The following is a 15,915-nucleotide window of genomic DNA, read 5'->3' on the forward strand; positions in this document are numbered from 1 at the left end:
CCTATGCAAACTTCTAATAAAGCCTTCAATCAATCAAAGACAGACAGAGAGATATTTGAAGTGGAAACGGTGATGCTTATTATGTTCACGCGTTCTTGCACTATTTATTGTTAAATGAATCAAGGAGAAGGCTTTATACAGGCTCTAGCTGTTTTGAGAGAGAGAGAGAGAGAGAGAGAAAGAGAGAGAGATTCCTCCACCCATCCATCGCTAATTACTGCCTGAAATGCGTGAGTGTTGCTTCTTAAACTAGACCAGGTCAACCTGGTTGTGCCAGACCCCCTGTCTGTCATCATCATTTATGACATCATGCCTTTTGTAGGCATGTCATCATCATGTCATCATCATATATACCCTTTATATAGAAAACCCGGACAGACCGACATTTGCTTATGTAGGCCTACCCATTTCATGGGTCTGGCAAAAATAGATATATAGGAAGCGGCTGTGATTAATAACACAAAATTAATTGGAAGTAATTTTCCATAGGAATAGCCTATTCTGTCAATAGATCAACAGCCGCCTGTATGATGACCACGTGTCAGTTGTTTACATATTTGGTTCTTTTAACAAAAGTCCCGTGTGAACGCTAACCGGACCAAATTCAAAATGCAACAATGTAAACATTTGGTCCCTGATCCGGACCTTTTAAGCGGACTTTGGGTGAGAACGTGCCCTAAGAGACTTTTTTTTTTTTTTTTTTTTTTTTTTTGCCAGATCATTTCTCAGTTGGTAGGCGGTCGCCACGTTCGCCTACCGCTCCCTACGCCCCTGCCGTGAAGCTTGGCCAATGTTACCCTGTGTGTACAAACTTTGGACAACGCTGGATCTTAGCTCCTTCCAGGTGCACTGCTCAAAAACATAATAGAACAACACATACTAAACAAATCATACAAGAAATGGGTTAGGGCTTAGCAAGGGGGGACGGTCATCGGTCACCCAATGAGGGTCCCCAACTCCAGTCCTAAACAAGACACAAAAAGGTTAACATAGACTTCAAATCATAATCCCTTGGATTATGATTTGATTAAGTGAGAGATGCCATTTATGAGTTAATTTCATTAACATGTCCAGTGAATCTTGGCCAATGTGACCCTGTCGTATAACACACTTTGAGCGCCTTGTGCAAACGCCTTGTGCAAAGATGACGGGCCAATGTGACCCTGGGCATTCAAACGTTTAACTCTTTGTGCAAAAATGTAAGCCAAAGCTTGACCAATGTGACCCTGAGTGTACAAACTTTGAGCGCTTTGTGCAAAGATCAAGCTTCGCGTCCTTGACAAAGCCAGATGTTGGACCGTATATATAGCTCCTATAGAGCGGTGCTCTTGGGAGGCCGCTATTGAGCGGCGCTCAATAATAAATAGAAAAGTGCAATTCTGGGAAATTGCAAATATCCTGTTGGGCAACCACACGCTGTTGTCGCCTTCTGAAGCTAATGATCTTGTAATCAAAGCTTTTGACGTTTGGTTTCTGTACCCCATCGTACCATGGTGTTATTTGGTCAAAAAAAGGGGAACAAATCTACAAGCTCAACGTATCGCGTTTAGCCTTTTTTTTTCAAGGAGCAATGGATCTCCCCCACGACGAGTGTCCAGTGATACATTAATTTAACACTGAACCTGTTAAATGTCCTCCAGTGTAAAGTTTAGTTTGGTAAGCAACTTGGTAAACTATACCACAGAAAACAAAGCTAAAACATACTTAAAAGATGCAGTGCCATGACCCCCCCCCCCCCCCCATACAGAAAGTTACAATTGGGTTTTTGTGGCCACACTTGTCATGGTAGGTAGTAACCCAGCTGAAGTTAGCCACACCCACAGTGTTGGGTGAATGGTAAAAGGGGAGGGGATGATTATGTTATTGTGTTTTTGGATCTGCACTTTTGACCCATAAGGTGTCAGCCTCCAGGAAGAAACCCCAAATACAAAGTGAACACTGTACGTAATACTGTACGTAATTGCTCATAACAACCACACCAGGGGGTCTAATGAAGTATTGTCAACCTCCTAGACACATGAAAACCAGAAAAAGTACAAAACTATGGCACCGCCTCTTTAAATGAAATCACATAGATGTTGTCCCAAGGGGGGAAATCAGTTGTCCAGAGGCAGCACAGCAGTTTTGACGTTACAAGTTAAAGATGTAAAAAAAAAAAAAAAAAAAAAAAAAGTACTGTTGTGAACAGTCAAAAAAAGAAAATATACATAAAGTGTGTGTAGTAATCTTTATTTCAGTCCATTAAACAAATACCAGTAGATACTGTACAATGTAGTCCACTAATAACAGTGGCACCGAAAAGGTGTAGGCTGAAGCCCGGGCTTATTATGCCTACCCTTTTGAAGAGTTAAAAAATATATATATTTTTAAGTAGTATCACAATTCCAACATTGATTCTGACAGATTAAAAATAGATGAATCAACATAAACAACCCAAACAGGAGAAATTATAATGATAGTAATACCAATATTATTAACAAACGGCAACAAAATTAGCAATAAAGATAACATAACAAATCTAAGCAGAATAGTTACATTCTTTGGTAGGTACTATGGCAAGAGTTCAGTGCTTCATCATACCATGTGGCTTTTTGACCGCAGTACAATTCCACTCTTTACACTGCCATGCTTTGGCTAATTGGCCACAGTGTATGGTTACAGCTTTACCCCGGGTGTTCACACACCTACATACAAATACATTCTATACAATTCCTATTGGAATAAATAGGTAAAAACAAGGAATCAGATTCTTGACAGGTTTCAGGACTCTTCGAAACCTACAGGCACAGAAAAGGCATATTAGTGCATTAAAGATAATAACTTTTAATAACCAAGAGAAGTACATTAAGTAATTTTAAAATTAGGTTCTGATCTCAGTCCCGTACATTAAGTAGTTTTTAAATTAGGTTCTGATCCCAGTCCCATATCCGCTAGTTTCATCCAACAGTCACTAGAGTATCATCAGCGATCAGACAGTCATCGTAGGGCCAGTTTGAACACATTCAGCTTCATTCAGCAAAGCTGTGTCACTTTAACCATTATTTTATGTTTTCATTTAAAAAAAAATAGCAGATAGGCCTATACAAGCTTGCAGCACGGTACTCAGAGCTGCCATTTTTGAAAAATGTGAACATTTGTGCAATTATTATATTCTATAATATTTTTGACACGATTCTATAAATGTCTTCTAACTCCTACTAAATCAGTGGTTCTCAAACTTTTTCAAGTCAAGGACCCCCAAAATTACATGCTTTTGGCCAGACACCTGATCTCAAAATATGTTGTTCCAGGGACCCCCCAGAAGCAAATAAGAGTTACAAATGTTCGCTTTTAAAGATATATTCAAAGAAAAATCAATAGTTAAAGCATTAAATAAGTCTAGGCCTAAATGGGTTAAGTCAGATTATTATAAATGTATTCACAGCCAGGTTGAGAAGCAGCTCTGAAGGCCTACGGTACCTGATGTTCATCCAGACACTGCAACCCTCAGTCACCCATGGATCACCTGTTATGAAGGTTTTAAAACATGTTGGTCAAGTGAAATTAAAACATTTTGTTCAAGTGACCAGAACTGTCCTGCACATCAAAACATGTGGCTCAGATAAGGCTAAAATAAGTAAATCATTACATATTCAGTGAGGGCAAGTTAATCATCATAGCCAGATTATTATATTATTATTCAGTTGTAAGTCAAAGAATTACCAGTTGGTGTTCATCCCTCTCCTAGAAGACCAGAGACAACACTGAGGATTAACTTCTAGACCCAGGACAACCTTAGGGAAAGATGAACTGTATTAGAGACACTAGAAATTAGTCAGGTTCACTGCGTTAATAAAGGATTATTCGTTGGAATTTTTTGGAGATTTGTAAAACTATACTTTTTTGGAATCTTCAGAGCATGAGGAATCCAAAAATCTTTGTTGCCATTTGCACAGACACCTGCAAAGCCGCCATTTTGGACGTTCAAAATGGCCGACATAAAATACATAATTTGTGCTATCTTGACTTCTAGACAACCTAGAAACGTAATTAAACATGCCAATCCTATGTTTTCTGGGTCAAGGAATCGATTGAGTGAATGATGGATGTAAAATGTTCTGGACCCCCACCCCCTTTCTGGGGGTTATCTATTTTGGGACCCCCCAGAACAGTACGCCAGCCAGTTAATGTCCGATTTCCATAATATTAGAGTTGTTTTGTAGGTTTTAAAACATCCTGAGTTCTTTTATTAGACTTTTAAAGCAGACAGAATAACCTTTCTGACTTTTGGTTGGGGTCCCCCCAGACAGACCCCGAGACTATCTCAGTAATCGCTCTGCTCCTGCTCCAGAACAATGTTAAATTAGATCATGATTGAAGCATAAAAGTTGTTGTAGCTGGGCTCTGAAAACAAAAATGAGTAGTAGCAAATACCAGGGGTCTTCCTCTGGGGGTCCGGGACCCCTGGGGGGTCCACAGAGTTACTACAGGGGGCCTGCCAAATCTTAATGGGATCTTTTTTTCTTTTTTTTTTACATTTGAAACTGAAACTTTGAATGTTCCTGGGTTTATTGCGACCTATGGTCGCAGTTTGCGACCTATGGTTGCAGTTTACTATAAGAACCGTCACATCTTGACCGTATCTGTCTGTCTGTCTGGACGGGTAAGGCTTGTCTTTTTTGTTGATTGACTCTCACACTCTGACATCCCGCTTTGACATCACTGTGATGTCAGGGGAACCAAATCCCCTTTATGCCCATATATGGAGATCCCTGTGATGCCAGGGGAACCAAATCCCTTTTATGGACAACTAGGTAGTCATCCGGCAACAGCTCACAGCTGTGAAGCCGGGAGGAGTTCAGATTAACAATCAGGTTCACAGGAGGGGAGGGGGCGAGCAAAGTGTGGTAGAACAGGGGAAGGGCCAGACCCAGAATTTGACAATGAAGGTATTGCAACTTCTCACTTTGGGCACGCAGAACAACGTGTCCATTTATTGCACTGCACTCACACTGACCCCCCCCCCCCCCCCCCCCCCCCCCCCCCCCCCCACACACACCACACACACACACACACACACACACACACACACACACACACACACACACACACACACACACACACACACACACACACACACACACACACACACACACACACACACACACACACACACACACACACACACACACACACCTTTGTTATTGTCACCCCAAAACCCTCACCCCATCCTCTTAAAGAGCCCATGGTCAATTATGACCAAAAAGAGTCACCACAATGCAGTCATTTCAGACATGCAGGATCTATTTGTCTTCATCATTGTCATCTTCAATTTCCAACCTAATTGTGTTGACACAGTCTTCACCATAGAGTGAAAGGCAGGTTATTTGAGCAGCTGCACTGTCTCCTTGCAACCTGCTTTGCAGCCATATTTGATGAGCTCAAGTACTGCCTTTGCAGCAGGGAGGGCAAGACACCTGACTGGAACATACCCTCCACTCTCTGAATTCCATCTATTTTCTTCGATTGGTGGAAGCTCAGGGCAATTTGTCAGGTATGATTTATCCCGCATTGTGACGTAGTTGGCACGGAGGATATGTGGTAGCAGTGCAGCACGAGTTGGAGGTAGCATCTCACCCTCCCAAGTTCTTTGACAGAAATAGTTCCCATCTGAGTAATCGCAGGGTTGTTGGACATTTTGAACTGTAAACATGGCATGCAAAATGCTCCAATGACTGCAATTTTGATGGGAGCTCACCAATAATAAGCTTGGGAGGAATGGAACCCTTGCAAAGGTCCTTGAAGTGGTTAATGACTTGGTCATCATCATTAGGCTTCAAGTAGGCATTGACCCATGTCTTTTTGGAGATTCCAACAAATGCTCTTCCCCAGCCAGCACCAGAAACATTGTGTAGGCCAAGGAAACCTTGACATTTGTGACATCCAATAACTTGAACTCGCTCGAATATATCTATTTCCATTTTTTTGGTACCTGACTGTTGCACATTTCAGTAACAGCAGGAGGACATCGGTGTCGGGTGATCAAACACCTATGTCTTGCAAAGCACCATAAGCCACAGAGGCAAGGACTTGATGAGTAATCAGGGTATCAGCCTCTTCATGTGTGTGGTAGGGGAAGGGCAATGGCCAGACTTCATGGTATGGTATTATGATGCCTACATTTTCATACCTGACAAATTGCCCCAAGCTTCAATCGAAGAAAATAGATGGCATTTAGAGAGTGGAGGGTATGTTCCAGTCAGGTGTCTTGCCCTCCCTGCTCCAAAGGCAGTACTTGAGCTCATCAAATGTGCAGCAAAGCAGGTTGCACTCCTCCCTGCAAATGCTATGGTGGAGACTGTCAAAACAATTAGGGAGGACATGTATTGTAGTGAATCTCTTTGGGCATAATTGACCATGAGCTCTTTAAGAGGATAGGGTGCGGGTTTTGGTGTTTTTGTGTGTGTGTGTGTGTGTGTGTGTGTGTGTGTGTGTGTGTGTGTGTGTGTGTGTTTTGTCAGCGTGAGTGCAGTGCAATAAATGGACACGTTAGTCTGCTTGCCCAAAGTGAGAAGTTGCAATACCTTAATTCTTGCAATCCCTGCAGTAACAGCTGTCAACCATAACTGTCTAACAATGTCATAAATAATACTGAGAATACTAATAAATCATCGAAGTACAATACATAAACCCAGGATACATAAAAACAAAGTTTCAAATGTAAAAAAGAAAATCCTTTCCCATCAAGATTTGGTGGGCCCCCTGTAGTAACTCTGAGGACCCCCCAGGGGTCCCGGACCCCTTGAGAAAGACCCCTGGTATTTTGCTTACTCATTTTTGTTTTCAGAGCCCAGCTACAACAACTTTTATGCTTCAATTATGATTTAATTTAACATTGTTCTGGAGCAGAGCGATTACTGAGATAGGCTTAGGGGTCTGTCTGGGGGGTCCCAGGTAAGGAAAGACCCCAACCAAAAGTCAGAAAGGTTATTCTGGCTGCTTTAAAAGTCTAATAAATGAACTCAGGACGTTTTAAAACCTACAAAACAACTCTAATATTATGAAAATCGGACATTAACTGGCTGGCGTACTGTTCTGGGGGGTCCCAAAATAGATAACCCCCAGAAAGGGGGTGGGGGTCCGAAACATTTTACACCCATCATTTACTCAGTCGATTCCTTGGCCCAGAAAACATAGGATTGGCATGTTTAATTAGGTTTCTAGGTTGTCTAGAAGCCAAGATGGCACAAATTATGTATTTTATGTCGGCCATTTTGAACGTCCAAAATGGCAGCTTTGCACGTGTCTGTGCAAATGGCAACAAAGATTTTTGGATTCCCCATGCTCTGAAGATTCCAAAAATGTATAGTTTTACTAATCTCCAAAGAAATCCAACAAAAATACACAGTGGACCTGACTAAATTCACGGCCGCTGACGCGGCCGCTCCATTCCTAGGACTTCGCGCCCTCCGGGCGCTCAGGCAGGACTGCTCTATATTTGATCAACATAAGGGTTTAGGTTTTAAATCCGATTAAAATGTTTTCAATACCTTATTGTCAATATCTATCATGAACAAAAAGGCACACTTGTTCAGACAGCAATAACTCAGGAAACAGGAACAATTGTGTAAGGTGTCCAGTGTAGTCTGGGCTGACAGAAGACGCAGTTACAATACACAACATTGGCACACGCACACAGTCCCAGTTGTCAGCACTACTGTCCCGTTCTGGGAAAGGTAATGTCTGCACTACACTGTGCCTGCCACCAGGGGACACAGTAGGCCTACTACACTCATAAGTCCACTGCACCGTGGAACTATTTGTAAGTCTGCGTTTCGGCCGGAAGGTTTATAATGGACGTACTATGATGTAATTCGCGTCATAGCATTAAATTATGTTTCGTTTAATTGTACATTGTGCAAGTACAATATGTTCAGGGAAAGCAGCTAGGAATGTAGGGGGAAAATGCAGCGATTTATGTGTGAAAGGAGGAATCTGTAGAAGCAGTGGTGTGAGAGTCTATCAATGACATGCTTAAACACCACCATGAGCTGGCTTGTCAATTAGTTGGAAGGATTGGGCCCTATTATGATCCAGGTCTTATGCCTTAACTTCTTTAGCTTTTTTTCACCATTTAGATTTTTTTTAAATACTTCAAATGCTGATCTACATCTGCACGTTGTGAACTTGCAGATCAGCTATTTGAAATATTTAAAAAACAAAAACAAAATAGTAAAAAAAGGCAAATAAGTTAAGGCATAAGGCATAAGACCTGGATCATAATAGGGCCCAGTGACTACTAGAATCTAGAGATGTGTATAGGACAGTCCAGTGACAAGAATGACTGTAGTATACTTTATTATGATGACTGTAGGATAGTTGAGTGACTGCCAGAGACAGAGGTGTCACGGTAGCCAAAGACCACCCAGTTTATCTGGCATGCATTTGGAGAACCTGGGGCTACATTCAAAGCCCTGGTCCTTAGGACAGCATGCAGAGGTGAAAAGGGTCAACAATTCTCAATTAGCAAATCTTCACCATATGCGACAAAGTATTAAAGTGGTTACAAGTTTTATTAATGACGCATACAAGTTGAACGGAATAGTTGATTTGATAGTTGCAGCCCTATTTGTTTTTAGTGCCATTAAAAAAAAAAAAACAGACTTGGTGAGCCGTCATTTTAATGAGGGCAAAGTCAATGGCATAATAATACTTATATAATAGTAATTTCAATAACTACCGGTTGAGGTGGTCATCTTGTCCTGGTCCTCCAGACACTGCAACATCTGACCCCATCGCAGCTTCATCTGTGAGGCAGTGCATTTCAATAATTGACTCTCGTTGACGAATTGACTCTCGTTGACATCAACATCTACACAGTTTTAAACATCAGCAACATGTGGCTCAGTGACATGAAGTCAGTCATTATATTCAGTTGAGGGTAAATTAGTCTTCATAGCCAGATTAGATTATCAATATTCAGCCAGGCTGACAGAAGCAGCTCTAATGAAGGCCTACTGTACCTGTTGTTCACATGGTCGTCCAGACATGGCAACCCTCGGTCACCCATGGGTCACCTGTTATGAAAGGTTTATGTTTTACTCAAATGGTCAGGTTTTATAGTACAGATGGACATTAAAAACATGTGGCTCAGTAAAATAAGTCGATCATTACATATTCAGTGAGGGCAAGTTTATCATAGCCAATTGATTATTATTATTCAGTTGTAGGTCAAAGAATTACCAGTCAGTGTTCATCTCTCTCCTTGAACACCAGAGACAACATTGAGGATTAACTTCTAGAACCAGGTCACAACCTTAGGGAAAGATTAACTGTATTAGAGACAGTGAACCTAAAGATGTGTATAGGACAGTTCAGTGACTAGAATGACTGTAGGATACTTTATTATGATGACTGTAGGATAGTTGAGTGACTGCCAGAGACAGAGCTGTCACGGTAGCCAAAGACCACCCAGTTTATCTGGTATGCATTTGGAGAACCTGGGGCTACATTCAACTCACGTTGACATCAACATCTACACAGTTTTAAACATCAGCAACATGTGGCTCAGTTACATGAAGTCAGTCATTATATTCAGCTGAGGGTAAGTTAGTCTTCATCATAGCCAGATTAGATTAATATTCAGCCAGGCTGACAGAAGCAGCTGTAATGAAGGCCTACTGTACCTGTTGTTCACATGGTCGTCCAGACATGGCAACCCTCCGTCACCCATGGGTCACCTGTTATTAAAGGTTTAGGTTTTACTCACATGGTCAGGTTTTATAGTACAGATGGACATTAAAAACATGTGGCTCAGTAAAACCAGTAAGACTCCCTAATCGGGAGATATGCAACCATCAGTTCACATGTATACACATTAATGGTGTCTGCATAAAGAAAGAAGCTAGAAGAGGGGCATGTGAGAAATCAGGGGCAGAGGTTGTGATTTGCCAGCCAAGGGGAGTGTGTGTGTGTGTGTGTGTGTGTGTGTGTGTGTGTGTGTGTGTGTGTGTGTGTGTGTGTGTGTGTGTGTGTGTGTGTGTGTGTGTGTGTGTGTGTGTGTGGCATGGATAGGGGTAACAGTGCCGGAGATAAGAGTTAGCAAAAAGCAGCCTCATGGTGGCGCTAGAACAGGGGCATGTGAGAAATCAGGGGCAGAGGGTGTGATTTGCCAGCCAAGGAGTGTGTGTGCGCAAAGTTTGGCATGGAGAGAGCCAACAGTGCCAGAGATAAGAGTAGGGCCAAAAGTGTGACATGACAGACAGACGGACAGCCGGTGGAGGTTTTCATAGTAATAAGTTGATCATTACATATTCAGTGAGGGCAGGTTTATCATCATAGCAACGTTGTCATCATTATAGTGGATCATTTGTGGGTCAAATAATTACCAGTTTGTGTTCATCTTGCATCCCTTCAACATGGCCACAGACCTGGAAGACCAGAGAACATTGGATTTACGTCGAAGAGTAGATTCATTTTTATGAGATATTAACATCAACTACTGCATTCAAACTTGTGACTATAAAGATACAGGCAACTATGTCCACTCTGCTACAAAGAGATGTTAAATAGGCTAATATTTTCAGCAGAAAAAAGTACAATACGCAAACTTTAAATTCATTAAGGGAGCATAAAAGACAGTTTCTTAATTGCCAAATTTGGAAGTTCAGACTTGCGTCAGGGGGCATAAAAGGTCTTGTTGTATTGCTCAGGCTGCACAGCAGTGTCTAAATAAACACAATTTAAAGACTACAAATTATAATCCAAGGGAGACAAAAAAAAAAAAAAACTAAAACTTGTGAATCAGTATGGTCAGAAAAATCAATCAACCAGGTTCTGGTTAGGTACATCACATGGTTTCAGCTCAGACAAAGCAGCAGTGTCATCAGTCATAGAGTGCACCGTGGTAGGTCACTACAAGAACAAAACCATTTTACTTCAACCAGACCCAACAAGGCCATGATTTATCATGCTATGAACTGGGGGAGGATAACAAGCCTTCCTGCCATACATTGCTAGCTAACCCCCACACACAGACCTCAGTCCAATTGGCCATTGATCAATGCTACCAGGGGTTGTATACCTGGAGGGTGAAACAAATTGGCAAACTAAGTTCACAATATACCTATGATACAGCTAGCTAAAAAGAAACCAAGAAACAAACATACCTGCACTGGTAACTGCACCAACCCAACAGGTGCACTTTGACAAAAACCATGGAAGTAAGCCTGGGTTTCCAGGGACCGAGACTAGCCTGGTGGTACTTGATCAGGTTGATTTTACTGCTGCCTTTATACAGCCCCCCTCAGGTGTCAGTCGTCTGCCTTAATAGAGTGGGTGGAGACTATGTGCTGAGGTGACATGCATAGGAGAGAGACTATGGGCTCTATTTTTGTCCATGCCTTGCCTCTTATCCCTAAACACTTTTGCATTTTTTTTTACTATTTTGAAAAACATTTTTAAATATTTCAAATAGCTGATCTACAAGCTCACAATGTGTGGATGTAGATCGGCTATATGAAGTATTAAAAAATATTCTACTCAATCAACTTTAAATGAATTGTGAGTGTCAATCAGGACTGTGAAAAAAGCTTTGTATTAAAGGAGGCACAAAAGACCATGCCGTTTCTCAATACCCAAACTGGGGAAGTTCAGACTTGTGTCAGGGGGCATAAAGGACTGGGTCTCGTTGTGTGATATTGATTGTTACTTTAATCTGAGGAGTAAAGACGGGTCTGTTGAAATATCCAACGTTTGAGGAACTGTGGCAAGGTTGTTTTCACAGAGCTTATGTTAATAAGAATTGCACAATCAGCTGTGTTTGACAGAGCTTCTGCAACCTCCTTGGCCCGAGAGCGACGATAAAGAAAGGTTCCTCTTTACTTCTATGATGATACAAGCTTGTAGACCTACTATTTTGAAACGTTTTTAAAGAATATTTTGATGCCAATAATACTTTTGTACTTTTTCTCAAGTAACATGTTGAACACAATTCCCAATTTTTTTATATTGTGGTGTTGCTACTTTTACTTAAAAATAAATAAATAATAAATAAATAAATAAAATGTCTGAGTACTTCTTCCACCACTGCGTACATGTGACGTCTCAGATATTATTTGTTATTCTTGTCAGTGGTTCTTGACATGATAGTGGGACATGAAAAAGGTTGAAAACCACTGTTCCTGTGACAGCCAGCATCGGCACATGAGGGGGTCACTCACGCCTCTCTGTGTGCAAAACAAACACCAAACTGAATCAGTCTCAGGCCCAAAGGGCCCATGGACTACAACTACTACTACTGGACTACAGAGCTTATTTAAAAAGTTAATGGGTGTATTCAAATTAGATTTTAAATACTTCTCTGCATGCACCTGCTTATAATTAAGCAACAATGTGCAATAAATTACCATATATTCCCTGGTATACTTCTCTAAAAGGAATACCTTGTTACAACAAAGTGTCTCATACGTTTCCAAACCAAATGAATAGAGGAAGAAGAGAGGCATGTAAAGGGATAAAAAAGGAACTAATGTGGCGGAACTATTGTGCCGCAGCGCACGTTTCCGGTTGGACATATTTGACCGCCGGACGCACTGGAGAGAAGTGACTGTTAAGCCTCTGCTATTTCTCTGCAGCAGGCACATGCAAACACAGTGGTGTCAAATTTCTCTCTCTCTCTCTCTCTCGCTTGCCCGCACCCCCTCCCCTGTTGCCTCCTCTCTCTCGTGCTTAGCGAATGAGCGGACGGCATAGGGTTAGGGGCGGTACTCCTTACGTCCTAGACGACTACCTATGAGTTGAAGTCGATGTAAAGGGGGCGTGAAGTGGGATGCGGCTCTTAGAGGAATGTATATATAAGATGATGGATACAAATAATTTAACAGCAAAATTAGGTGAATAGAAGTATGGGGATGTATGAACTTACTGTCTCCACATAGTTTTTTCCATACCCGTTGGAAGATGACCCGGTGCATGCATGACCCATGAATGCAGAGAGAGAGAGAGAGAGAGAGAGAGAGAGAGAGAGAGAGAGAGAGAGAGAGAGAGAGAGCGTGTGTCTCTTCACTGCAACATTCCTAACTGTGAGAGAGGTGTGTGTGGGGCTATGGGATCCCATGGCCTGGAGGAACGGACCGTAACCCTGACAACAGGCTGAGCTGAACAGGCTGTGCACCATAAAAATGCTAATATACAGCATACGATTTGTGAAAGTGACAAACGGGCTCCTTACCCGTTCAAAGATATGAGCTCCAAAATGATGTGCAGTGTGTGGGTTATGGGGTGCACACAGTATATGAGGGATGGAAAGTAACTTTAACTGGTGCTTGCATGATGTAGGAGCATCAATGTAAGAAACCCGTTTCGTTTAATGGCTACAGAGATACTGTCCCCCCCCCCCCCCCCAGCCCGCCCGCCCACCCGCCTGCACACACACCCGCCTGCCTGCACACACACACACACACACACACACACACACACACACACACACACACACACAGAGCTGGTTAAACATTTTGCCTCATGCTAGATGCAGAATAGATGTGCCTCATGCTAGATGCAGAATAGATAGTAGATACACCATAAAAATGCTAATATACAGCATATGATTTGTGAAAGTGACAAACGGGCTTCACAGTTATGTCAGGTGTGTTCATATGCTAATGTAATGGTGATGCGATTTCAGATCAATTGCTCCAGCCACTGAGGAGAAACGCTGTTTCAGACAGACAGACAGACAGACAGACACTCACTCACTCATTCAGACATTCGCAAAATTATAGTATAGATTGGAGAGAGATCTTATTAAAGGAGTAGTTCACTCCCAAAATGACTTTTTTTCTATTGATTACTCACGCCATGGAGACTTGAATTCAATAATATGTTTTTGTATTTGTCGCATTCATAAGACAAAAAATGTTATTATAGTAAATTTACTCCCATTGATTCCGGATGGGGACCCAAATGCATTTGGGTCCCCATCCGGAATCAATGGGGGAAAATTCATTGTAATACATTTTTTGTCTTAGGAATATGACAAAAAAATAAAAATATTATTGAACTCAAGTCTCCATGGTGTGAGAAATCAATAGAAAAAAAGTCATTTTGGGGGTGAACTACTCCTTTAATGTTATTTGTAAGAGATGTAATTAATGTTATTGGAGAGAGATGTAATTAATGTTATTGGAGAGAGATATAATTAATGTTATTGGAGACAGATGTTATTAATATTATTGGTAAGATATGTAATTAATGTTGTTGGTCATATGAGATTTCCAAATATATTTATATCAATTATTTTATGGCTAGAATCAAGTCATCCAGGATACTGGTGAATCATGACCATAAAACCTTTGATTCTGTGAAGACATATTTTTGAATATTTAATTATATGATATACTATATACCACTACTGCATCTATAGCTGCAAACATAAAATGGGGGAATGGTTTCTGTCGGATGTACTATAGTTCAGGAGCTATGTTGATGGGACAATAATTGGCTCTGGGAACCTCAAAATCCATTAACTAGACACCTTAAGGATTCTAAAAAGGTAGCTGACTACTGTCCCATGGGGGTGATAATCCTGATAATGCAATGGATTGAGAACGGAGTTCTATCTTTACAAACAATACACATATATATATATATATATTTCTTTTTTTTCTTCTTTTTTTTTTCATTGTTTTCATTGTGTAAAGCAGAGCCTTGTGTATGTTTGCTGCATTATTCTTTTCTTTTCAAGTTTTTCCTTGTATTACACAAGATTGTTTTCTTCCTTTTAGTCCTGACCATTAAACTAAAACATCATGTTTTAAGAGATGTTTTAAGAGATGTTATCTCTGAAACATAGAAACAATGCAATTAATATCCAATTATTTAATTAAAGCCTGTTTTGTTGACAATCTGAATCTTTGGCCAGTCTGTCATTCGATGTTATACGAGTTAAAAAAGGATCTCAATGTAAACAAGCCATGTGCTTTCCTGAGTGTATCCTTTTAGTTGACCTTGTACAGTGAACTGTACTGTCATGAAGCTGTACCTTTTCCTATGCAAACTTTCAATAAATTCGCACTGACGCGCTGTGAGCTTGTATGTGTTATTTTTGAATAACTAAAGTATACAGGGTTAAAAATATAATAACACATTTTGCTGGGGACCCCCTGGAACCCCATGAAGGACACCTGGGGGTCCTCCACCTGTACTCTGGAGCAGTGCTTTAATAATACACCACCTGTACACTGGAGCTGTGGTTCCCAAACCTTTCAGCTCGAGACCCAAAAGAGAAACATTTTCTCTCCCCAGGACCCAAGCTATTGTTAAAATAGACAATCTACAAGCTCACATCATGAGATTTGGTGTAGAGGGATAAAGAGAGGACCAGTGCCAACGTTGCCTGGTTAATAAACCAGACTGCACTCAACACCACCCCCTGGCGGTCTGGTTTATTAACCAGGCAAGTGCCAAAGGTCATAGTAGAGTGGAGGGTTTAAGAGGTTATGGGCCCTATTATGATCCAGGTCTTATACCTTAACTTCTTTACCTTTTTTTCACTATTTTGAAAAACATTTTTAAATACTTCAAATGCTGATCTACATCTGCACGTTGTGAACTTGCAGATCAGCTATTTGAAATATTTAAAAAACTGTAAAAATAGTAAAAAAAAAAAAAAAAGCAAAGAAGTTAAGGCATAAGGCATAAGACCTGGATCATAATAGGGCCCTGTGTGTCTTAAACATTGAAGTCCTACACTATAGGATAGACCGTATAGACACTAAGCCCCTTTTCCACTGACATGGCCCAACACCACACCACTCCACACCACCCACTTGTGACAGGTTTTCCACTACAAGGACCTGGGTAGTGGTGTGAAAGTGGTACTAAAAGTGGTACTAAAAAGTATGATCCAATCCAATCCGAGTAGGTCTGAGCTACTGT

This window comes from Nannobrachium achirus (assembly GCF_963921795.1).
Source record: "Nannobrachium achirus genome assembly, chromosome: 4".
In the NCBI taxonomy this organism is placed as follows: domain Eukaryota; kingdom Metazoa; phylum Chordata; class Actinopteri; order Myctophiformes; family Myctophidae; genus Nannobrachium; species Nannobrachium achirus.